This window comes from Buteo buteo, chromosome 22 (assembly GCF_964188355.1).
Source record: "Buteo buteo chromosome 22, bButBut1.hap1.1, whole genome shotgun sequence".
Classification (NCBI taxonomy): Eukaryota; Metazoa; Chordata; class Aves; order Accipitriformes; family Accipitridae; genus Buteo; species Buteo buteo.
The window spans coordinates 19,858,066-19,883,332 of record NC_134192.1 but is presented as its reverse complement, the minus strand read 5'-3'; positions in this window follow the sequence as shown (position 1 = coordinate 19,883,332).

Here is a 25,267-nt window from a genome sequence, read left to right as displayed (position 1 = left end):
CAAATGCATTGTGTATAGCAAATATGATAGGTATTGCCAGTACCTTGTCTCAGCATGCTGCTCTCATCTGTCATTGCTTTGGTTAAAAAGATGCCAAGTGGGTGAGAACGGTGGGAATTGCTTATATAGTCATCACTTCACTGGGCCAAGAAGGAAACCAAGAAGGTTGCCTAGCACTATGATTTGTTTTTCTGAGAAGTTCTTTTCTGAGAACACTCTTGAGTTTGGGCTGGTGTTCTTATGACTGTATTTACTTTCAGTTTATTCATATTTTTTAGGTAATGAGAAAAAAAATGTTTTTAAAAGTCTTCATTCCTAGTGAAGTACTGCTATTAGAAGAATTTAGGTTGTACTTCTAGTAAACTTTGTTTACTCTTTACTCAGAGACTAATTGGGATTCCAAGTTACAGAAAGGTATTATTTTCTGAAGATCGAGCTGTGATAATCTGGGGAGCTTGTATGTAATTTATGAGCTCCAGTTTTAATATGAACTCCAGATTTAATAACCGTCTACAGCCTTATGTCTCTCCTGCACTGTTACTCTATGCTGCTTATAAAAGTGAGTGTGGGATGGACTGGAAGACAGCAGTCTCTCAACATTTATTAAAGTCAGTCAGCCAGAACCAGAGCACAATTGCTTTTACCACGGAACAGAAATAATTCTAAAGTACAGAATCCTTATTAAGATTTCTCTTGTGTTTTGTTTTGGGTTTTTTAGTTTGTTGTTTGGGGTTTTTTTCCCCTGTTTGATACTCTCTGAATCTTCTTTCCCTTTCTGGAGGGGAAAGAATGGGAACAATCCTACTCAGCGTACTTTGTTGATAGGAAGAGCTTCAGAATGGGGAGGATGCTGAATCCACTGTGCTTAAGTTCCCAAGGGCAAGATTTAAGAGTACATCCTTGGGATAAGGCAGCTCCCTATTTTCTATGTAGAAAACGCTGCTCTGAGTTTTGTAATCTTTCCACGCACTGACAAAAGCTGAACTTGTTTTGGATTCCACTCTGGAAATGAAGCAATAAAAATTGAGGTGCTACAAGTCTGGCAGTGACCCAGGACTCTTGTTGATCTCAATAAGCTTCAAGAATAAAAGTCTGGACATATTATAAGGTTTTCCATCCAGAGTTGAAGGATAACAAGCAAGACAGCAGATAGCAAAGAATTATTGGGGTGTTGGATTGTTTGCTTGTTTCAGATCAGTACATTTCTTATTTGATCTAAAATAATTACTTCAAAACTTTAGTCTATATACTTTTTTTAGCCATCAGCTATTGCTGAAGAAGTGAATTATAAATAGGACAGGAAAAGGGTGTGTTTAGCATTTGGATAGGCTGTTAATGTTGGCACTAGTCACTGAGTATTGGCAACTCATCTTTAAGGAGAATGGTCCTAGAACCATCACCCAAAATATGCTTAAAACCAAGTTAGAATCTGCCAAGCCCCATTTACACTAAAAGCACAGACATCCAAAGATGTCAGATGAATGTCCAGTAAGGGAAACTTAACCAGCAGTCTGAGAAAGTCATTGGACAACAATAGGTAAATGTGGTTTTATTCTTTGTGTCTATGCCTCTTTGAGCTTTCTTTCTCTCATCTAAGCATCCAGTGCTTCTTGAATCACAATTAAGTTATCACAAAATCATATTCCTTTAAAATATTTTCTAAAGCTATAACAGAAGCTTTTCAGTTGCAGTTTGCTTCCATTGAATCCAGATTATTTGGGGTGTTTTTTGATAGAAAACCCCCAACATTTTAAACTGGTACATTGATGATTTCACGCAAATTAGAACATAAGAAATTCTGGAATGAAAAAAAAAAAGCGAACCAGAAAAATTGTGAGAGAAGAGGAACCAGATTGTCCTTTATCTTACTCCAATTTACTCTGCTGAAGTCAAGGAAATCTGAGCAGTGTAATGAAATGATGAATCAGACCTAGTGCCTTTCTCCATTGCAAATTTAATGTTACAGAAAATGATATTAAAGTATAATACCCATACTTTAGGGCTTACCAGAAAATGACTCATGATAAACAGAGTGAGTTTTTTGAAATGGCATTAAAAAATAAATTTAACTTCTCTCTCAGACTCCTTCAATATTTCAGGGTATAATTTAAGAACGCATCCTTCATTGCTTTCAATAATTCCTCCTTGGGAGTGGGAATTCAGAACTTTAATGTAACTTTCACATTCATGCCTAAAGTTGTGAAGGAAACTTGAAGTAAAAATGAACATTTCTGAATACAGAAGTAAGGTAGCATAAGGAAATGCACTTTTCTCTTTCTCAAATTGCCTTTGAGTAAGGCAATTTAAGTGACATGAAGGATATTTTAGCTTTTAGAAACCAAATTTAATCTACAGATTATTAACTGTGTCAGTCTTTCTTTGTTATATATGCCCATTTACCTCCATATCAAAAACATTTTTATTGGCTTAAACCTGTGCAAGCTCTTTCAGATAATTTACCAAATAAAAGAACTAAATTAACATTAGACTTACAAAGAATGCAACAGGGAGGACTGATTGTCAGATGTCAGCTTGCCTTGGACAAGCCAAGCGGGAATGAGGAGAAATCCACTTTTCTCAAAAAAACACCTAACTAAACTCCCCACTCCCCCCAAACAAGAAAAAAAACCCAAAACAAAACCAAAAAAAACCACAAACCCAAACCCTACTTGGCTGAAAGCTGCACAGTGAAGTTATTCTTCCTGAGTGTTTGAGGATGACATGTTCTGTTTTATGGTGAGATATACTCTTTTATGATACTCAGCTAAATGAAGTAATAAAAACTTCTGCTTTCCCAAACTACTGTATCAAGTATCTTATTTTGTACTTGCAGCCCTGAGAATATGTATCTCCAAGATTTAGAGAGTTTAGTGCTTTTATTAAGCTTCTGTCATGATTTAAAAGGGAAAGACTTAGGCATAACTATTTGAGATACCTCAACAGAAAAAGTACACTGAAATCAATACACATTAAATTAATGTCAGCCAAACAGTAGTAACAATTTTCTTTCTACCATCACTAATGTCTGTTTCAGAAATATTTTAAGCTTGATTTTTTTTTCTTTCCTTTTTTTCTTTTAAATGCCAACTTTATTAACTTTGAAAATGAAATGCTTTTCTGCACTGTATAGTCACAGATCAATTGGTACATTCAGGTAAAGTGCTGGAGCACTGGGAATGAAAATCAATCAGTGCAAAAAGTTGCAGAGGTCACTCCATCACTCCACTACCAAAAGCCACTGTCCCATGTAATGTGCTGAAGAAGCATCTGAAGCTGAAGAGAATTTCTCTTAAGGTCACATCCTTTCCTACAGCCATAATGTGGGAAAACTCAACAATGACAGCACAAACCACACAGAGGTGTGAGCTGATAGAAGCATCACCGCAGTTTACCTCTTCTGTTTGTTCTTCCCTCCTGAACATAACCCTAGGCAATCTCAGGAATAGAGTCCGAGTGGTGCATTCAGCCTTGGTATTGGGTCTGTTTCCCCACACAAACTACACAGATTTTATGAAACAAGCACACAGCAAGAAAAGAAATTTCCATGACAACATATTGCAGCAACTAAACTCATACTTGGAACCATTTCTCATTTTAGTTCTTAAAATCAAAAAGTGTCTCTAGACTGTACCGGTTTAACTACAACCATTATTGGTCCAAGATACATTGTTAGAAACATGTGAATTGAACACAGGGAGCTATCCCCAAGTGCAATGACTTCAGTACTCTGCAGTTACTCTCAACTTTGGTGTTTAAAGCATCATCCCTTTCACTGGAGATCCAGCGCTGACTGATCCAGCAAGCAATGCCACCTGCAGCTTAGCTCTTAGTTCTGTAGCACTAGCAGGTATCCGGCTGAACCAACAGAGCTCCTGTTTCTGCTTTTCTCAATCTATACACAATTCCTCTTTTTCTTTCTGTAAGCATTCCACATGTCTTTCTATAAAGAGAGAACACATCGCTCCGGGAGTCAGGTGTAAGGTAATAAAGCATCACTCGCCCCTTTACAGTATTACACGGTTTCCTTTTGTGATTCTCCCTCTCACCAATACTGTGCCAGCTCAGTGCCACAAAAGGACAGATGTAAGGAGCAAGCGTTGTCACAGACCACATAGCAAGAGCTGGACGATTCCTTCGATTCTGAGGGGGGAAGAATGTAACAGCAGCATTGCTACCACACGCTCTCAGAGAAAGACTTGTTTGGCTGGTATTAAACAGATGCCTAATTGGAAAAAGTGCTGAAATAACACTTTTTAACACTCAAAGCTGCATTTTAGTAGTTATAGAAAACCTGTAGGGCTGCTTTATGCCAACTTACCGTCCTCAGGGGTCATTATATGACTTGAATTGCAGAGTGAATTTTGCGTAATTATAAAACTGTATAATGCAGCTTTGACATTCTATATTTTATATCAGCACTATAAATGACTTGAGACTAAATGGAACAAACCATGACAGTGCATTCCATTCCTTCAGGAACATAAGAAATGCAATCAAAAATGTTTTGTTTCATTTTGCACCCTATTTTAGGTTTACTACATCTGCAAATCTATCCATTAAAACTTAAAAAGAAGTTGCTGTCACCTAGTTTCTACTATTAAGATCTTCTGAAAGCAATCCTTACTCCAAATCCTGCCATAGACACTTCAAAGAATTTATGGTTTGGGGTTTTTTAAAGGACTTTAATTCATTGGGAAAAACTTTTCTAAGTGGTAGTAACTCTGTAGAAAATGTAAAGATGTCTCACAGCACTCAGATACTGAAATTTACTGAATAACATGGCTACTAGATTGACTTATTTGATTGCAGGTGCTAATCAGGACACACATGTCTTTGAATTCTGCCTAAATTGCTTGATTACTGTATGAAAAGCAGACTGTAAATTTAAGTGCTTTGTACATGTCCTATAAAAAAATAGGCCTTTTTAGTTACTTAATTCATACACTGATCAAACAATTATTTTATTTCAGTATAAAAATCACAGAGGCACTAATCAAAAGTTTTTAGTTAATAATAAAAGAGAAGACAAAAGCCACTGGGCTGATAACATGGTTAAAGAGTTCTGTGAAAACTGTAATACTATTTTAAAAGAAGTCAAATGTTTGATGTATTTTTTAAAACACACCTTTCTTGATTTCAGTCAATATTAATCTCTAATTGATGAAATAAACGCTACTGCTGTTTCTCTTTGAAATGAATGGACACAAAAATGTTCAAAAGGAATCCTTCATAGACATCACATGTGACCACATCAGAAACCTTAAGAATTTAAACTACATCAGAGTGAGAACATTAATAGTGGCCTGAAATTGAGGCATTGATCTGTTGAAGCTGAATGTAGACCAAGTATCAAAAGAAATTCATGCCAAAATTATTTCCTTTTTGAAACACACAATCAATTAATAAAATGAGAATATTCTCTGAAAAATTATTTGGAAATCCTTTTTAATTATAAATTTTTGAAAAAATCCAATTCTCTAAACACTAAAATTCTGCTATAGGAATATCATGAGGTCTGTTAAAACATACAAACTAAGTCCCTATTCTAGATGGTAGCAACAACCTACATAAACAGAAACTGAGACAACAGGATTTCTGTTTTCTGAAGTGGCTGTTGATTGTAAGATGCTCAGTACGAGACAGGTTGTATAACTTTAGTTTTTCAAAGTTCTGAAAACTGAAAGGTTTCTCTAGTCAAACTTATTCACTGTTCAGCCTCTGAAAATGAATCCTAAGAGTTTTACTAACATTCACTAACAGACTTGGTCAAGGAGTTGTGAAATCCCATTTCACAGTACAGTCAGGTCTTTCTGAACTCATGCGCCAAAAAGCCACGCTTTAAAATGTTATCAGCTCCTTTGAGAGCTGTCCACAGAGAATGCTTCAGAAAGTCAAAGAAGTAGAGTACTGTAAGGCTTTACAAAGATGGGTGTCTACGTTTCAATGACATGTTCAGAGGAGCAAAATTACAGAAATGTAGTTTGCTATTATAACTATGCATAAATGAGGTATTATGTTGATAGCAGTATAATATTTTGAAGGTATGAAACAGTACAGGATTGAATTTAATCCATTTTTAGTCACCACAAATCTGAATCAGGTTATACCAATTGGGTAACACTTCATCAGCAGGAACAATACTGGATCATTTTTTTTTCTGTCACTTGAAAAAAAATAACCACCCCAAACAATCTCGATCTCTTAGCTCCTAATTTTCTAATTTACCTCATCCCACTCAAAACCCTGGGCCCCATTTTCCATTTATGCCAGGACCACTATCTAATTAAAGAAGGGCATGATGTTCTTAACAGAGTACTCAGGGTAATTGTCCTATAACATCCTCCTACTTGTTCTATGCCTTGTGTTTTTATAATATTATAAACTATTCAGTATTGTAATTGCTTTCCTTCAATGCTACCTCTTTCACAAAGACATAAAGAGGAACCATTAAATAAAAATTTTCCAGTTGTATGGAGAATAGTTTTTTCTTTCTTTTTCTTGCTTTTCATTTTACAAAGCTATCAGGGAAAGGCAGGCAAGGCTGGATAATTCCAAATATTCTGAAGGAATTTGAGGGTGAATTTTTTCAGCCCCTATTCTGAGCTTCCCAATTTTAGTTTTCCAGTTGTTAAGCAACCCTTCCAGCAGTTCAGGCACTTCTCTCCACCTGCCACTGCTGACGCACAGACTGCTGCCCTCCCCAGCAAGCAAGTCTTCCTGAAACTTTCAGTTTCAGCTTCTTCAGAGACAGCCTCTTTTCCAGTATCTTGACACCAATACACTTCACTCTTTCAGAAAGTTTTCAGTATACTTTGCAAGATCTTTCTTACATAGACAGAAAAAGGAGGACAACAATATTAGACAGTTTTTAAGAAGGCATTTCAGTTTTTCAGCGTGGGAAAAATTTATGTAAAATAGTTTTCACTTTCCTTGCTGTTCCATATACAGAAGAGGGATATACACTAAGGCTCTGCAGAAATGTGTGAATTCTTTTGCTGAATCATCCCCTTTCAAATATCAGCATCAACACCCACCCAAACAACAACAATAAAAATTCTTAATATTATCAAATTTTGAGTTACTTGGGATTAGAGCTTTCATCCAGCAGTTTCCAACGGACATGCTGATGAAGCCTCAGAGAAAATTTCCTCAATACTACACAAATGTGATTTGGAGTCCCACAGTCTCTATTAGAGGTTGGCTTAGACCCATAGTAAAACTGTTCAGCCTAGATGGGCCAGAGGACACCTTGATTAGATATCCAGAGTAAGCTCATGAAGGACTACTAGGCTGAATACTTTTAAACAACAAACACCTTTATGGTAACCTTAGTCTTTATGCTTTCTTGAGGCTAATGATTCAGTCCAAACCAGTTTTCTTTTCTTCTTTTATGGTACACAAGTCTATTGAATGGAATACAGAATATACTCCAGTGAAGCAACTGGTTTCCGTGGATACAGCTAAGATTACACTTCAGCATTTTTTTTCTTGCAATTCAAAGCTTAAAGGAGCTCAATTTGCCTTATTAAGGAAAAAAAAATTCTTTAGTACTCTGCCCAAAATGCAGACAAAGGAAAGCAAATGTAGCATTCTAAAGCAAGAAGTCTTATGAGGACTGCTGCCCTTTTAGTTAGAGATCATTAAAAAAAGTTTACACACTTACAGTAATATCTATAGTAGAAACTTCTAATTTGAACATTGGGAGCATATGTGCAATTCTAACAATTATTTTGAAAGTATAATATGGATTTAAATGTTCTCCCTCAAACACTTAAAATATTTTTATCAATATCTTGCCAAAATCCAGACTAATTTGCTACATGGTAGATCCACTTTTCTTGATACTGGTAGACTACAACATATAGGAGTAGAAAATTTTTATTTGTGAGACTTAATTTAAAACAGGATTTTAAAAAATTAGTGGGCAATCAATGATTTTTTTCTTTTATACTGAATACAAGAAACCATGTATTTTTCATTCTTTCTTTAAAAAAGTAGGGGACCCAGTCAAAACCTTTGTCATTACCGTACAGTTCATAGACTCCCACATATTTCTGCATCTCATAATTACTCTAGATTAGAAATATTTCTTCAGCTACAAATATAACTATGATCTTTCAATGATTCAGTTACTGCAGCTTCAATTACTAAGATGCCTCCTTCATTAAATGGCTTGCAGTAACCCCTGTTTTTATAAAACTTGTTGAACTGTACGACTTGGCCCTATAAAGCACACATACGTATTCTAGTGACAACTTAGGTGATTTCCTGTAGATTCTTGAATCCAAACAACAGATTCCAGAATTTTACATAGGTCATAAAAAAATTTATTGTTTCTAGTCCCAGTGAGTCAGTGGAAGACTAGACTTAACCACAACACGAAGAAATTCTTATTCAAAAGATATAACACAAGCATTGAAGTTAGAAACTTACAGCTTCTCAAAAGTTTGCATCCTTTTATTATGGCTTTTATTATTGCTTTATTCTAATTATATTGATTTACATTAAACAATCCCTATTTTTCTATTACCTGCCTTGCAGGTTTAAAGAACAAAAATCATCTTTCTGCGGAATTTATATTTGTTCAAGAAGTCTGCAGTGTTGAAATATTTTTATGATTTTATCTGCTGAAGTATATTTCCTGAATTTGCCTGCTTTTTCCCTAGTTGGATCACTCCAAAGACACTCCCTAACTTCTATCCAATTTGCCATATCTAGTTCAGCTACTATGACACAATTCCTTTCTGCTTCTTCCCAGTGTATTGTGTGCTAATTAATAAAGGAGACAACTCTGTAAGACTACCTATCTGCTGAAAGGCTGTCGTATTTCTTGAGCCTCAGTTCTTATTTCAGACAAAGTCAGGATAAAATTCAGTAGTGATCAAATTTCTGTTGTTTCATTAGGACTCCCTTATCTATATAAACATTTCATGTTCTATCTTCCAAAATGCCTAGAGGTTTAGAATAGTTTTATGCATTTTTTGCTACTTTTATCTTTAATCTTGATCCCAGTTGGTTCTTTATAGTTAGCCAGAGGCTTGGGGGTTTTTTGTTTTGTTTTGCTTTGTTTTTAACTTCAGATACAACTTTCTGTTATACTTCCTGCACTGAATACTGACAAATTGAAAGGAAGGAATAAGGGAAACACAAGACAAGACTGCATTAATCTGCAAAACCTGTTGCAGATAAGTAAGCTGCTGCATAATTAATATTCTGCCAGGACAAGGCCAAAGAGTGTGACTTTTAATAAATAAATAAAATCTTAGGGACTTCTAACTGTAGGGCTTGATAGTTATTTTGTTCATACAGGTTCACAACCACGGGAGATTTGAACGGCCCTGAGGAGCGCTGGCGACCAGGAGGTCGGCCCAGAGGGAGACCCAGGTATGGTCGCCACTCGGGTGAAAGCCACTGTTAGGAAAAATGTGGCAATGCAGACAGAGGTCCCGTGTAAACGTGCGGCTGTCCAGGTCTCTGGCTGCAGGGAGTGCCTGAGTCTATCACAAATGATGGAGGTCAGCGGGGACACCTCTTGTGCGAGGTGTGACCAGGTGAGTGAGCTGCTCGGCCTGGTGGTAGAGCTGAAGGAGGAGGTGGAAAGGTTGAGGAGTATCAGGGAGTGTGAGAGGGAGATAGACTGGTGGACCCACACCCAACATCCCTGAGGCAGAGGCAGCAGATGGAGGCTCCGCAAGAAGTGGAGGTTCCCCTGCCCTCCTGCCACCTGGGAGTCTGTTATAGACCGCCCGACCAGGTTGAAGAGATGGATGAATCGTTCTACAAGCGGCTGGCGGTAGTCTCAGATTCGTGTGCCCTTGTCCTTGTGGGGGACTTTTAACTTTCCAGACATATGCTGGAAATACAACACAGCAGTGACTAAACAATCTAGGAGGTTCCTGGAGTGTGTGGAAGAGAACTTCTTGACACAGCTGGTGGGTGAGCCAACCAGGGGAGGAGCCTTGCTAGATCTGTTGTTTACGAACAGGGAAGGATTGGTGGGAGATGTGATGGTCGGAGGCCATCTTGAGCTTAGCGACCATGAAATGATAGAATTCTCAATTCTTGATGAGGCAAAGAAGGTAGTCAGCAAAACCACCACTACGGACTTCCAGAGGGCTAACTTTGGCCTCTTCAAGTTGGTGAGGGGCCTGGAGCACAAGTCTGATGAGGAGCGGCTGAGGGAGCTGGGGCTGTTTAGTCTGGAGAAAAGAGGAGGCTGAGGGGAGACCTTATCACTCTCTACAACTACCTTGAAAGGAGGTTGTAGCGAGGTGGGGGTCGGTCTCTTCTGTCAGGTGGCTGGAGCTAGGACAAGAGGAAATGGCCTCAGGTTGATGCAAGGGAGATTTAGGTTAGATATTAGGAAAAAAATTTTTACTGAGAGGGTTGTCAAACATTGGAATGGGCTGCCCAGGGAAGTGGTTGAGTCACCATCCCCAGAGATATTAAAAAAGCGAGTGGACAGGGTACTTCAGGACATGGTTTAGTGGGCATGGTTAATGGTTGGACTTGATGATCTTGAAGGTCTTTTCTAACCTAAATGATTCTATGATTCTATTCTATGATATAACTTCAAACTGCATTAAAAAAATTATCTTCTGCCTACACATTTTGGTGAACACTTTGCAGAAGCTACTTATATTTTAAGGAAAGTTTTGTTTGGGTTCTTTTTTTTTTTTTCAATGGACTGTGTAACTTTGTATATTTTTACTTGCCTATCCCATGAAAATATATACATATTTATCATTACCATACATGTATTTCTGGGAGAAAAAACAGTCAAGAAACATATGCTCTTTATAATTGAATACCAAGTGACACATTTAATAGACCAAAATGGTAACATTTTATATTACCTTACAGTTTTTTAACTGAGAGTAATTAAAAAAATCCTTTGCTTTCAAATTAGACTTACTAGAATTAAAATAGTTCTTCACTTATCATTCCCCTACTTGTAATCACTCATTCTATAGTCAGAGATCTGAGAAATATTTATTTCATTGCTGTTGGTAAATGTGAAATATAAACCAAGATTATTAACTTAAACATTAATTTTGATGCATTTCATTTGAATTTCTACAATGGTATCTCATTAATCATACTGCAAATTAAATGCATCAAAGCTTATGAATAATGCTGAATAAAGTTTAATACAACAGTAGTACTGCACAAATCTTAGTATTACCATTTCATTCGTAATTACGATACATAGCATATATGACAGATTGCATATACAACAGATTGTATATATGAAATTACAATGTATAATATAAAATATTTTGTACACTAAAAAAATCTCAAAGCACTTTTTTAGCACAACAATTTTTTTTTGCTTCAACATAGTTGAAATTACTTATTCTACGTTTTTACTGTACAGTTAATTACAGAAATTGCATTTATCTAATTGTGTCTTAAAAGTAAAAGAATAAATAGTTTTATGTGAAAGAATATAAATGCTTCTTTCCAGAATGAGATTTCATCAAAATGACCACATTCCCACAGAACTCTCCAATATTACCTTTTCTCACAAATAGCACTTCCATTAAATATGTTGCAACTACTTCAGTCTATTAAGATTTTGGTACAAATTGTTCCAAGAAATATACTAAATTTATACATACAGGGAAGAGAATTCTACTTTCATTTAATATTTAGGTTCAGAATGTTAAAAAAATTATTTTCCTTCTCTTAATTGCATATAATAAGGATACAGACTGGTGAAATAATTCAAACACATATTTGAGGACTCTCTGCCTCCTGGCATTTTCCATCTTAAATATACAGCTTCATCATCATCACTGTCAAATTACATTCAGTCTGCTACTAAGTCCTGTCTTCTGAAAATAGAAAGGTTTTCTATTTTCTTTTACCCACCAACTCCAGTTGTCTGAAAATTGTTAATAAATCTTTAGTCATTGGAAGAATTAAAGCAGCCCATTTGGTAGATTCCTCTCCCCCCCAACCTCACGCAACCTAAATTGCTCTTCATGCCCACTGTAAAACAGTTATTGCCCGTCTCTTCATCATTAATATTTTCTATGGCCCTTCTGTTTTGATTCAGCTCTGTCTATACCCCACAGAGCCCCTCATTTTATTTCCACGCCTCATATAGTCTTTCTATACCGGTGTGCCTGCTAGAGGCACTGGCTAGATAAAACCAGAAATTGTCTTGTATTGTTTCTCAGTAGGGTATCAATCTGAGTTGTCCCCTATCCCCTATTCGCTACTTGTCATGAAATTTGTAGGAACTTAATTATCTTTGAGACTTCTGTCCCTTTGTCAAATCTGGTTGAAATTGGCCAAGAGATTCAACGTTTACTGAAGGGAGCAAGGGAGACCAAACAGAGCGCACTATCACACAAATACTGTTTCCTTAGGACACAAGGCTAAAATAACTGTGTAACGAATGGTTTGAAGGAAACTCTCATGAATGTACCAATTAAAACACAGGCAAGTGATTTGTTTTGCATCTATTATCATAAATATGCTGCTTTACCCTTTGCAAAATCTCATTTAACTGCATTCATTTTAAAAGAACAATTTCAGTCTGAATTTTGTTTTTGTGGAGTACTGAGGGGAAAATGTTCTCTTATCTTTAAATGTTATTAACTGGAAATAAGTGTAACCTACACTTTGAGGTTCTTATTGCAATTTAGATAGACAATTAGATATACAATACCAAAAGAAAGAGAGAACTTTGTAGTAGAGATTTTTCTCCTGGTGCCCCAGGTGACTACAGTAGACTTCCTTCTGTGTTCAAGTGATTAAAAACTACAATATCCTTCAAGCCATTTTTAGAAAGCTATTTATAATTGTAGCATCAAGTAATAAAACTTTTTAAAAATTAGCTTCTGAGATTTACATGGGATTGCGCTATTTATAGGAAGGTGAGTTGTGTCCTCATTTGCAATAGCTATTCGATTTTTTCAAGGCTGGAAACTTGCAATAGAGTAAACCAAATTCTTCTTTCACATAACCGGATATATGAAGAAGAATTTCAGCCTTGGAGACTTCCAGTAGTTTCTGCTACAGATACACATCACTTTAACTAATAAAAATGTATGTCTGCTCTGTCACAAATCTATCCTTCAGGACAGTGCTGAAAATAAAATGCTTTATGCTGTAAAGTTATGTTAAAAAAACTCACCTTTTGGTTAGATTTTCGAAAGGGACAAAAGATGACAAAGGAATATGATCTCTTTTCTTGTATCCAGATGTTGCAAGCAACTACACTCATGAAGTTTTTACAGATAGAAGGAGCATTAATGATTTGGTCACAGGGGACCCATGAGAACGTTTGTGATTGTTTTGTGGTAGCTTGCATGTTGTAAGATGGAAAACAGTACATAGCTTGAAGAAATACTTTTTTAAGGGATAAATGACCTCCAAAATTAGAGGCATATAGCTATATTAAGTTTAGTTCAAAAGCATCTGCAGAATTATGCAGTTAGAAGGGTTGATTCAAATGATGTTTTGTCTTCCAGTTGAGAAATATTGTTGAGAAGAAACCAGAGTGGAGCAAAGACTAAAAATACAGAATTTTGGAACTCCCATGCCAAAAAAGAGACAGGGAAAGGAAAAAAACATAAATACAAATTCATTTGCTTTTCCCTAATTTGTATCTGTATTATTCAATCATGCATAGATTTCATCAACTGAAGTGTATACTGTATTTTAAGTTCTACAGGAGCCACTCTCAGAAGATTTCCTAATTTTTCACTCACATATTTTCATTGGCATCAGATCTTGGGGGGTTCTGAGAGCATACCATACTGGTGAAATGATATTTTCATAATCACTGGAAATCTGCATAGTTTCCTTTTGCTAAATGACTACTTCAGCACATAGGGTGCTGTAGGCAACTCATTGTTCACTTCCGATAATTAGCTTTTGTTTAACAACATTGTTGTGTGTTTTTGTTGAAGTTGTATCTGCGCAGAAGACCTTGGTGTGATGTGAGGGGATGACCCGGTAGAATGCCCTTGCTTAACTAGAGCCCCAAAGTCAGGATGTTAATTGGCTATGAGAGTAATGTATACAGATAAATGGAAATAATTTTCTCTGTTAACTGAAAAATTAATGTGGTAATTAAACTCAATTTAAGAGAATAAACACCAACAGATTTAGTAAAATAACATTTTTGCAAAAGACTAAGCACATTAAGAAATACCTAAAGGTCAATTTATGTAAGAATAATGTGTTATCTTCCCCAGGTTGTCAGCAGACAACTCAGAATACATTTTTCTTTTCTGAAACAAAACTTCTGGGAGATCTAATAATCAGCTCTTGGGACATAAAGATGAAAAACAAACAGACTAAACTAACAGTAGAAAATGTGCATCTTTTCAGAAGTCTAAGATTTCTGGAAACTTATAAAGGAACTGAGATACCAAAAATCAGAAAATCAAAGGTAATCAGAAAAACAGGCTGCTTTACTCTGGGGGGGTACATGCTTCACTCCAGTGTTTCTTGTTTGAGAGCACAGACTTCCTCTTTACCCACATACCAATGATTTCTGTGTCATCTTCTTGATTTGAAGCTTTCCTAGCAAATTCCAGATTCAAACCTAAGGAATTCATTAAAATACAGAATATGCTGTCTTTATGGATCTTGGTCATTCAGCGTCACCATGGTCTACTGCAAGTTGACCCACTGGATCTCAGTTTGTCTACACAACACCTGTCTTTCTTTAATCAGAAATACAGGAAATAGGAAATTGAACAAAATAATAAGCAAATATTTTTGAATTAAAATTTACCTTGGAACTTACATGATTGCTGATTAGAAATTTGAACTCAAGGTATGGATAAACTATATTATCTTTCTCTTTTTTTTTTTTTTTTAAATATGGTCAATGGATAAATCAATACACATTTTTCAGCAAGAAATTAATATCAAGAAGGTTCCGTTAGCAGGACACGTTTTGTAGTAAGATCATTCCATTCAGCAAAAATCAGTATTCCAGACTAAAACTGGAAGTCCTGTAAGTATATTTCACTTAAACTATACAAATAGTATCAGAATACATCTCTTTGTTCACAGAAGTCAGTAATCTACATTAATAAAAGCCTTAAGTTAGATTGGATTTCAAAATGATATCAAAATATCACAGATAAATTTTATCTGGCTTATGTTCTACTCTATACATGCTATAGTCTGCAGCACATCTAATTGATGTTATTTAGCTATGAAAAATGTAGCTACTTGATTTGGCATAAAAGCTTATAACCTATGTTTTAACAAAAAAAATTAAACTATTTAATACAGCTGGTTAAGTAGATGCTATATTTAAGTATTTGAAAAATCACTTTTAACCCTTTTTCAGAAAATATAATATGAGCAACTGCTGAAAGACTAAGAGAAATATAGTCATTAATGACACTGTTCAAAATGTGTTGAGACCACAAACATATGGAATGTTATAAAATGAACCAGAACTTACTCACTTAACATATAAGTGAAAAGCTTGTCTAAATGTCAGAGAAACTGTTGCAGATGTCAAACCAACTTTCTGATTAACTTCAAAAAGCTTCACAGGAGGATCCTTGACTTTCTTTTTTTGTTTGACCTTTGAAATCATTTGGCCTCCTTTTTTCCCCTCATTCCTCACTTCCTCTTCATCTTTCTTTTTTGAGGCAAACAATGAAACAGAAAAAACACATTCCCTGAGGACAGCAGATGAAGACTTGAGGCTCCTTGTATTTCACTTGAGTCAAACTCTGGAAGAGGATTATAGACTTGGTCAAGAGGGAAATGTTGTGGAAGACTATCAAGCCTGTCCATGTAGCACATTAAAAGACTCTTTCTCTCCACTTGACTCTGCTAATCCTTCCAGCCATTGTTGGTTTTATGCATAATTTTCACACCATGACAGACTTTAAATTGAAATGCTAATATGAATTTGAGAAATCAATACAAACTTTCAATACCAAAATAGTTTTCTACAAAACATCAAAGAGTTTCTGTCAGATATTGTGGCAACTGCAATTTCCCAACCAGACTGTAAGCAAATGTGATTGACAGTACTTTGATTTTAAATTATATCATCCTATCCTTTAGACAAGTGGGAAAACTATTTTCTCACCTAACAGCAGTGCACCGGTATCTGAAGCTAATCTGAATTTGATTATATGGTTTAATTCTTAATTTGTCCCAGTCCTTTACTGTGTTTGCAGGAAAAGAAGAAGAAAAAAATTTTCCACTCAGTTTATTCCAGTATTCTTAAGTCACAATACATGTAAATTACAACCTCTTTTTTTTACTACTTAAAAACTACTAATAAGCCCAAAAGGTAAATGTTTCATAACAGCATATTTTATGTATTTTTGAAAGCAAGAAAATAAAAATTCAGAACACTGGTAAGCTGATAAAATAGTGGCCAACTTCAATTTATTACTAGTAAATCTTCAAAAAGAAGAACATGAGAATGTTCAAAATGGATGCACATATCTAAAAGGCCAGTGAGTAAGGACAGTTTTTAAAAGGATACTTTCTATCCTGCAATCCTTGCTCTGTGCCATGCTTCAGAGCTGCAGCATTAAGAGTCTCACCCATTAAAAATTCAAAAATCAGAAAACATGATGTTTCATAATCCTGACACATTAACTCATCTTTCCAGTTTACTGATATAATTCCTTTTATTTCCAACTAAAGTAAATGCTGGCAAAATTAAATGTCTCAGAGGAAGACACAGACTAGTTGAAACATACATCCTCAATTTAATGGAGTTGTAAATGCTTTCTTGCTAGGTAGTGGAAGGTCAACTTCTTTAACATTTCCCTACATGCATGTTATGGTTTAACCCCAGCCAGCAACTAAGCAGCAGGCAGCTGCTCACTCACTCCCCCCCTCATCCAGTGGGATGGGGGAGAGAAAAACCCATAAAACTCATGGGCTGAGATAAGAACAGTTAAACAGGACAGAAAGGAAGAAAATAATCATAACAACAATAATAAAATCACAATAACAATAATAAAAGAATTGAAATATACAAACCAAGTGATGCACACTGCAACTGCTCACCACTCGCCGACCAGATCATGCCAAGTATACTTTAGAGGTATTCCTTGTGAGACCATAAATCTGTAAATTTTTGTTCTTACCTAAGAATTTTTCTAGAGTGTGTGACTTCTTACAGCTAAGAAAATGTACTTTTAGTTTTAAAGAGAGACAGTAGTGATTGCAGTACCATCAAACTGCATATGTCTTTATTTTAGAAAGCAGCCTTTGATGGAATTTATTATGAATGTATTTATAAATCTTATACTTCTAACACAATTACTAGTAGTTTTGAACTAATAGGCCCAAAATATCTAAAAAGAAAAACCAAAAACCCCAAACAAAGATAAGTATGGTAAATATTAAGTAGTATGATTTCAATTTAGTTTGCTTTAAATGACAGTCAAAATATATTTAAGATGGAATATTTCAGACTTCTTTTCTACAGTTATTATTGACTATGGTTCAGTAGTCATTCTGAACAGTCCCATTCAGCCTTTAAGTCCCACATAACTTATTTTGACTACAAAAAAAACCTCCCTTTGCACAGGATCAGGTGTTTTAAGAAGAGCAGAAATGAATGAATACATTCAACTATTCATATTGGTAGAAAACCAAAAACATTTGGATGGAATACTCACAAATCCTTTCCATTCCCTAGAATGCAACTTTCACACAGAACTTAAAAACACCATGGCAAAAACTTGTAAGCTATTCCATTCATTACTTAAATTATTACAATGTTACTATTGTCCTTGGTTCAGCTGGGATAGAGTTAATTTTCTTCCTAGTAGCTGGTATGATGCTGTGTTTTGGATTTAGTGTGAGACTAATGTTGATAACACACTGATGTCTTAGTTTTTGCTGAGTAGTGCTTATCCTAAGTCAAGGACTTCTCAGTTTCCCATGCTCTGCCAGCGAGGAGGTGCACAAGAAGCTGGGAGGGAGCATGGCCAGGACAGCTGACCCGAACCAGCCAAAGGGATATTCCAAACCACAGAGCTCATGCTCAGTATATAAACTGGGGGAGTTGGCCAGGGGGCGCTAATCTCTGCTTGGGGACTGGCTTTTCAGGAAAGAGCTGGGAAGGTGGGGAGAAAGGGTTGTGTTCCGGACAAAGGAGCGGCTGGAACACACACAGCTTCATCCTGGGGCAGCTGATGAGCCAGGGGAGAGCTTGTGGGAGAAGATAAGGGATCTGCACAGGTAATGCTGTGGTAGGCATCTGCTACAGAGCAGCTGATCAAAAAGACGATATAGATGAAGCTTTCTTCAGAAGCTGCTGAGCTCTACCTTTGTCCCTAGAAGGGCTGTGGAGCAAATCCTCTGGGAAGCCTTTCCAAAGCCAGGTTATGCCTGACAACTTGATTGCTTGCCATGAAAAGATGACAGGCTCTGTAGGCAAGTGGAGATCAGTTGTTGTTAATATAATTTGTAATTTTAGCAAGGCCTTTGACACTGCTACTCACAGAAGTTTGATAGCCAAATTGGTAAGATACAAACTGGGTAAGTGGATGATAGGTTAGATGGAAAATTAGCTCAACTGTTGGGTTGTGATTGGGAGTTCGAAGTCCAGCTGGTGGCCAGTAACTAGTCTCATTCCTCAGCGATCAAATTCTGTGGTCAGTAGAGGTAAATGTGTTGACAGATGACCTGGAACAGGGGACAGAGCACACACTAAGAAAATTTGCACGGTACCAAACTAGGGGGAGTAGCTGATATGCTGGAAAGCTGAGCTGCTATTCAGAGTAACCTTGACAAACTGGAGAGATGGGCTGACAAAAATCCCAGCAAGTTCAACAAAGGCAAATGCAAGTTCAGCATCTGAAACAGAACATCCCCCCGCTCCCCGAGCAGCACTGGTTGGTGCCAGCAGGACAGAAAGCAGCTTTGCAGAAAAAGACCTGGAGGTCCTGGTGAACAAGTCAAAGACCTGGATGTTCTGGTGACCAAGTCAAACATGAGATAGGAACTTGTCTTTGTGGCAGAGACAACGAACACATCTTGGGCTGTCTTAGCAAGAGTACAGCCAGCAGGATGAGTGACATGATTATTGCCTCTTATTTGGTAGTTGTGTGTGTGTCCAGTTTTGGGCTCCTCAGTAGAAGACAGACATAGGCATACTGGAGCAAGTCTAACATACACCACTGGGTGGTCAGAGGGCTGGAGCACCAGGGAAGCTGAGTATGTTCAGCCTTCAGACAAGAAGGTGAAGGGGAGATCATATTGCTATCTACAACTGCGTGGTGGGAGGGCAGAGGAAAGACGAAGCCAAACTTCTCTTGGAGATGCCTGGTGATAGGATGAGAGACAATGGACACGATTTGCAACACAGGAAATTCCAAGTGTGTGTAAGGAAAGCTGTTTTCACCATCAGAGAAGTCAAACACTACTAGCAACTAGCATCCATTTTCAGAATGTTTCCAGTATGCCTTAGTGACAGATGTAAAGGTGTTACAATAGGGGACAGTTGGGAAAGGGAGGGACCAAACAGTGTATGTCACCAAATCAACTAAATACCAGAATACAATCCTAGAAAAGGAAGGCTGTGTTTCACAGATTATTTGACAGAAAGTATTCCTGCAATGGCAGAGAAAAAGCATGTAGTAAATTAATACCAGTCTTTCCGTTACAGCTTTATAACATCCAAGTAATATCAGACAATTCGATTCCTTATTTAACAACCTGGCATAGAACTGCACACAGACTCTGGCCTTGGTGAACCTTTTCACAGGAAGGGATGCTGTTGTACTTCAAGGATACTAGTGGCAATAGGGTAGAAAAAAAAAAGATGTAGAAACTCTGAGAGGTTAGTACACTTAGACCCGTTTTTGTTTTTCAGGTACCTGAACCAGAAAGTAGCCTGAGAGTTAAGTAACAGAGCTAACAGCAAACCAACCAAATAATACAAAAAGACTTGTCAAAAACTGTCCTGTATTTAAAAACAAAAAGTTGTACAACCTATGCCGTAAGAGTTCCTTTGCTAACCAGTCTAATGCATGAATTGCTTTCAATAAGTTGAAATGTTTTTGCATGATAGTTGCATACTTCTGTATGCCCATCTGTTGTAGACCTTCCATGAAAAACTATGTATGATTTTTAAAGTATACTAATTATTCAAAGGTGTTGAACACAAAACAGTGTTATGGAAAAAATTAGGTACTTGGGGCATGAACCATAAAAATAACTTTTGAAATGTCAAATTACATATTTAGACAATAAGAGCATATCAGACAGAATATAACTGCAAATTAGTTAGATATTATAACTGCAGGAACATATTTATACCTTATAATTTAGAAGTAAATTATAACTTTAAAGAACCACAGTGTTTTATTTGTGATGTTTTAAGAACATTACTGGTTTATGTACAGTCTGGCTACATTCTTGATTTCATCAGAGTATCTGAATTTTTAACAACCATCAGGCCTGCGGCACAGATTTTTATATTGGATAGCTGCAAAAGGTATAAATTGTGATTGTTAACATTTGGGGGGATTGATGTTAAAAAACATTTGGCAGATTGCTTTCATTGCATCAGTAGGAAAGAAATAATCAATGTGGAGGAAAGGATATACATATGCCTGAAAATAAGTGAAGGGAGCACAAAAAGGAATGGTAAATGAGACACCTCGTATACAGCTAGTAAATTTAAAAAAAAAAAAGAGAGAGAGGCAAATTAATGAGGAAAAACCCCCACATATCAGGGTCAAGCAGAGCCAAAAGACAAAACAAGATGCTACTGTTAGAGGTATAAGAGATTTTTTTCTATAACTCAAGGAAGTTTAAAAGCTAGCAGAATGGAAGCATTTCAGAAAGATGAGCTTGGGACTATTGTCAGGAGCATGATTAAGAGCTTGTCCATACAGTAGCCAACACGTTTTACATAATGTAGTTCAGAATCTGTTCCCATTAAAGTCAGTCTTCCATAAATGCATTCAAATTACTATATGAGTTATCTACGTATTTTCTTAAGCTATTTAGGAAGTGCACTTCTGATGCAAAAAAGCTCAGTACAAAAGGGGAAGTTTTAGACTTACTAGCTTTGGATGAACAGGTAAGAGTAAGCCATTCAAACCTATGGAAAATTTCTTATTTTGGATGACATTAAAACTTCGAAACACTTGAGGGCTTAGTCTATGGTTCATTTCTCTATGAGTAACGCTATAATCACAAGTATAATTCATAACATAACAAGTTACAAAAAGATTTTACCTTATTTACAGAACATAAAAGCTATAACTACAGATCAACCACTGCAAAGAAATTGTCTCTACATTGGGTTCAATGTTTCCTAATAAATGGCTTAGCCTTATTCAGTAGCTATTTTTAAGGAAAAGGGTAATCCTTAAAGAAATATGAATGCACTTATGATGTTCAGGACAAGGCATAACTTTCAGATAAAACATTAGATATGCAGTAAATAGATCTTTCAATCTGTTGATTAAGGAACAACCATGCCTGCAAATATGATGGTGTTCTTCATGGAAAAAACTTAAATGAATCAAGAATGGAGGATTCAGCTTCTAAATGGAATGCCAGAAATAATACTAGTGGTCAGATGCTTTAAAGTATATAAACATAAATAATTTTAGTTTATTTCTCAAAGAAGTATAAAGAAGATAACACAACGTGATTAAAACATAGCAGAGTTGAGGTCATGAGTAAGGTGGATATTTGTTTTTAAATACATTGCAGTTTAGCTGTTTGTGTAATTGACTGTATGTGGATATAAATATTCATTGTGGAACACAGTTCTTATCTAAAACTTGTGGTCCCCTGATTTACAGCCAAATGATATTTAAAATGTGAACTTCTGAAAACCATGCCTTGTTAAATTGTGAGTAAAAAAAATGAGATAAAATACTGTTAAGACAACAGATCAGGGGATGGCACTCTGGCCTTACTATGAAGGAAGTCAGTACTGTACTAAAAAGAAATCAAAGAAGAAAAGACAGAATTTTCCTTAGAAGACTATCCCCATTTTATAAAAGAAAGTTGAAATGATCATTGTGCATAGCATTAAGAGGTCCATCTGGGAAAAGAGATCCCATTTAGCAAAAGCAGAGAGGCTGAAGAAAAAAGAAAGAGGAGATTGGGTGTGAAATCCAACCCTCTTTGAAGTCAATGGGAATTTTGCCATCGATTTCACTGGGTCAGAATTTCACGCGAGGTGGATGCAGACTGTGCTTTGTGATATCCACATTGAATTGAGGTTTCTGATTTCAAAAGCTGCATTAAAGTCACCTCCACATAAAACTAAGGTAGCAGAGTAGAGAATAAATTCCATTATTTTTTTTAATGAGGGAAAATGAAATGATTACAGTTAAAAGCTTACTGTTAATACAATTAAGCATGGACAGAAGGAAATAATACACATTTCAACATTTACCTCCTATATCTATTTTGGGTTTTCTCTTTTAGTTTTCCTCCCTGAACACTCTTATGCCTTCCTGCTTCACTCCTTATACTCACTTCAATGCTTAACTGCAAATTACAGTGGGTAAAGTAAGCTGACAAAAGCATACTCCCATTTTTGTACAATTTAGCCCTTAAACTGCACTGTTCAAATTTTGGGTAAAGTTTGTTATACACAGGTTTTTATATTTTTTTTTAATATACATTTTTCAGTTAAAAAAAGTCTCAGATGCTTTTTTGTTATTAATAAAACAAAATCAGACATAGAAGTAACAAGAAATTGTCAACTTTGAGTGAGGTGGCATTTGAAGTAAACAAATAGCATTTAATTGCTATTTTCTACTATTGTGAACAACCAATAATAAAGATAGGTTATTAATAATTTCATAAACAATATTTTTTACAAAGGGGAAAACCAGATCCCTAATGGGATCTTTCTCATGAAGTGCATTCAAAAGTCACAATAAGCCTTGTGCTTCTAGGCAGGTTATCTTTACTAGTGGGAAGAAATATTTTCCTTGTCCAACATTCACATATCATGACAGCCAATAACTTTAATAGAAACCCTATCCAACTAAAACTGAGAACAAAAGAATGAAAAATAAAATTTTATATGCTATACAAAAGTTTGCCTTCTTTCTAATTAAAATTACTTCTGGAACCTAATGTTAAAAATGTGTGTTCATTCCACACATGTATTTAATGGAATCAGTGGTGCTATTTAATCAGATGCTGGAGATTTGTCAGAAATAATGAATATCAGGTTGGGAAAGTGTTCAAATATTCTTTACCTGCTTCTTTCCTACAGTTTGTTAAATGTATTTTTAATGCAAATATATCAGTGTGCTTTCATCTCCCTGCTGTCCTTCATGAAGACAATCCTGTAAGGGTGAAATGCTGGCCTCTCCTGTTGCTTCCCTGCTGTGTCAAGAGAACAATTAAGTTATAACTATCATAATATGAATGATGCCTACCTAAAGATGGCAGATCCATCTCTAACATAATTTGGTTTTAATTTAAAAATATTCTTGCTTACAGAATGCAGCAGTTCAGAAAACTATTGCTGTACATATAGCTGAAAAATAAGAGTTGAATATTTATGAGGCTCTATAGAAATATTCCTTCTAAACAACTTTTTGTCTGCAGAGGAAGACTGGATTCCTGAGTTAAAGAAGGCATCCTTTTGCTTTTAAAGTCAACAGTGTCAAACATCTTATTAAGTGTTAATTACTAATAACTATAAGGATCAGACCTAGCAGTCCCTTTCTGTCATGTAAATATTTTCTTTTAAGAACTGAAGTGATAAAAAGTTTTTTCCAAAAGCAAACTAGTTATTGAACTTCAACTGAAAGGTGATAAAAATAGGTCTTAAGTTTCATTTTTGCCTTCTGAACATATCCAATGAAAGAGTATTGTTATTCACTACTAAAATATAAAGATGAGTAACGGTTAGAAAATAAAACATACAGAAAATTCTTTGACCAGGTCTCCAAGCTATTGCAATCCTTTACTGCCAGACCAGGTCTTCTCCATTTTCCTTAAGTTGAGACTTAAGGCAAGCTCTTTTCAAAGGTAAATAATTAATCAACAGCAAACCAACAAACTCACGCATACCACTGTGTTGCCTCGTGTTATACACAAATCATTCTGGAAAAAAACCCCAAATTTTCCAAGGGCCATGTATTTTAAAATGTATTTAAACTCCAAACTTTTACCTGTTTACATAAGTGTATAGCTAGTTATCTGTGTATCTCTAAATCTGTGGCTCCTGAAGACTCACAGTTATTTGAAATCCGGATCCTGAGAGATGCTAACTTGCTTTGACTTCTATAGAAGATTACATCTCATTGAAAATAAAGGGAAATCAGGCTAGTTTTGAATTTAGGGGACTGAAAAATCTGACAAAATTTCCCTTGTTTTAGATGAATCTATAAGATCTTGCCTTGCTGAACAAGAAATACATCTCTTTGAACATCAAATGTATGAACTGTAAAGAAAAAGCCACATGAGGGTGTATAAATTAAATGATGTATACAGTGAAATAAAACTAATTATTAACACAATGTCCTGGAACAATTAAATGTTATTTTTTGTTTCTTTTATTAGAAGAGAATTTTTCCATTTCCAGAAGTCCATTTCTTCTGGTAAAAAAGTGAATGTTCTAAAGTTTATCTTTTTTTTCTTTTCAAAGCTGTTTTCTTTCAAGTATCCTTGTGAAAAAGATGGCGCTCTTTAATTGTTTCCAGAGGCATTTGTCACTCATTCAGCCTTTAACCATGTTCAGCTTAATGCTGTGAATCGTAACATTCCAATCCCTTCCAGAAATGAGAAAAACAGTACATGCAATGGCAACCAAGGCAACAGCCACTTTCTACTAAAGCTTACACTGAACTGTAGAGTCTCAAATGTTTTTCAGAGAGCCTTTTAAGACCAGAAACATGTATAATAGGTCACTGTCTTCAAGTGATTGAAGAGATTTACAAACTGAAAGTTATTTTGCCTAGAACTATTAATTTTAGGGTTCAGCATATTATTATGAATTAAATGAGTAAATTCTTTTTAGACACTTGTTTGCATCAATTCAACAGAAAAATAGTAACTTTCAATCATGTGCTTTGAGTTTTCTCTCAAAACTTCCGTATTTGGAACACATTATAATATATACCAGTTTCTCAACTTTTGTCCAGTGAGACAGCTTTGTTTATGAAGGATAATTATACACACTTAATAAGAAAAGTATAATTATGTATCAATAATGAGGTCTACAGTCAACCCTGATGGTCACCCTTGTCTTGTTCAAATCATAGGAGTCACAGTTCTTCATAGGCATCTTCTTGTGATGTTTCTTATA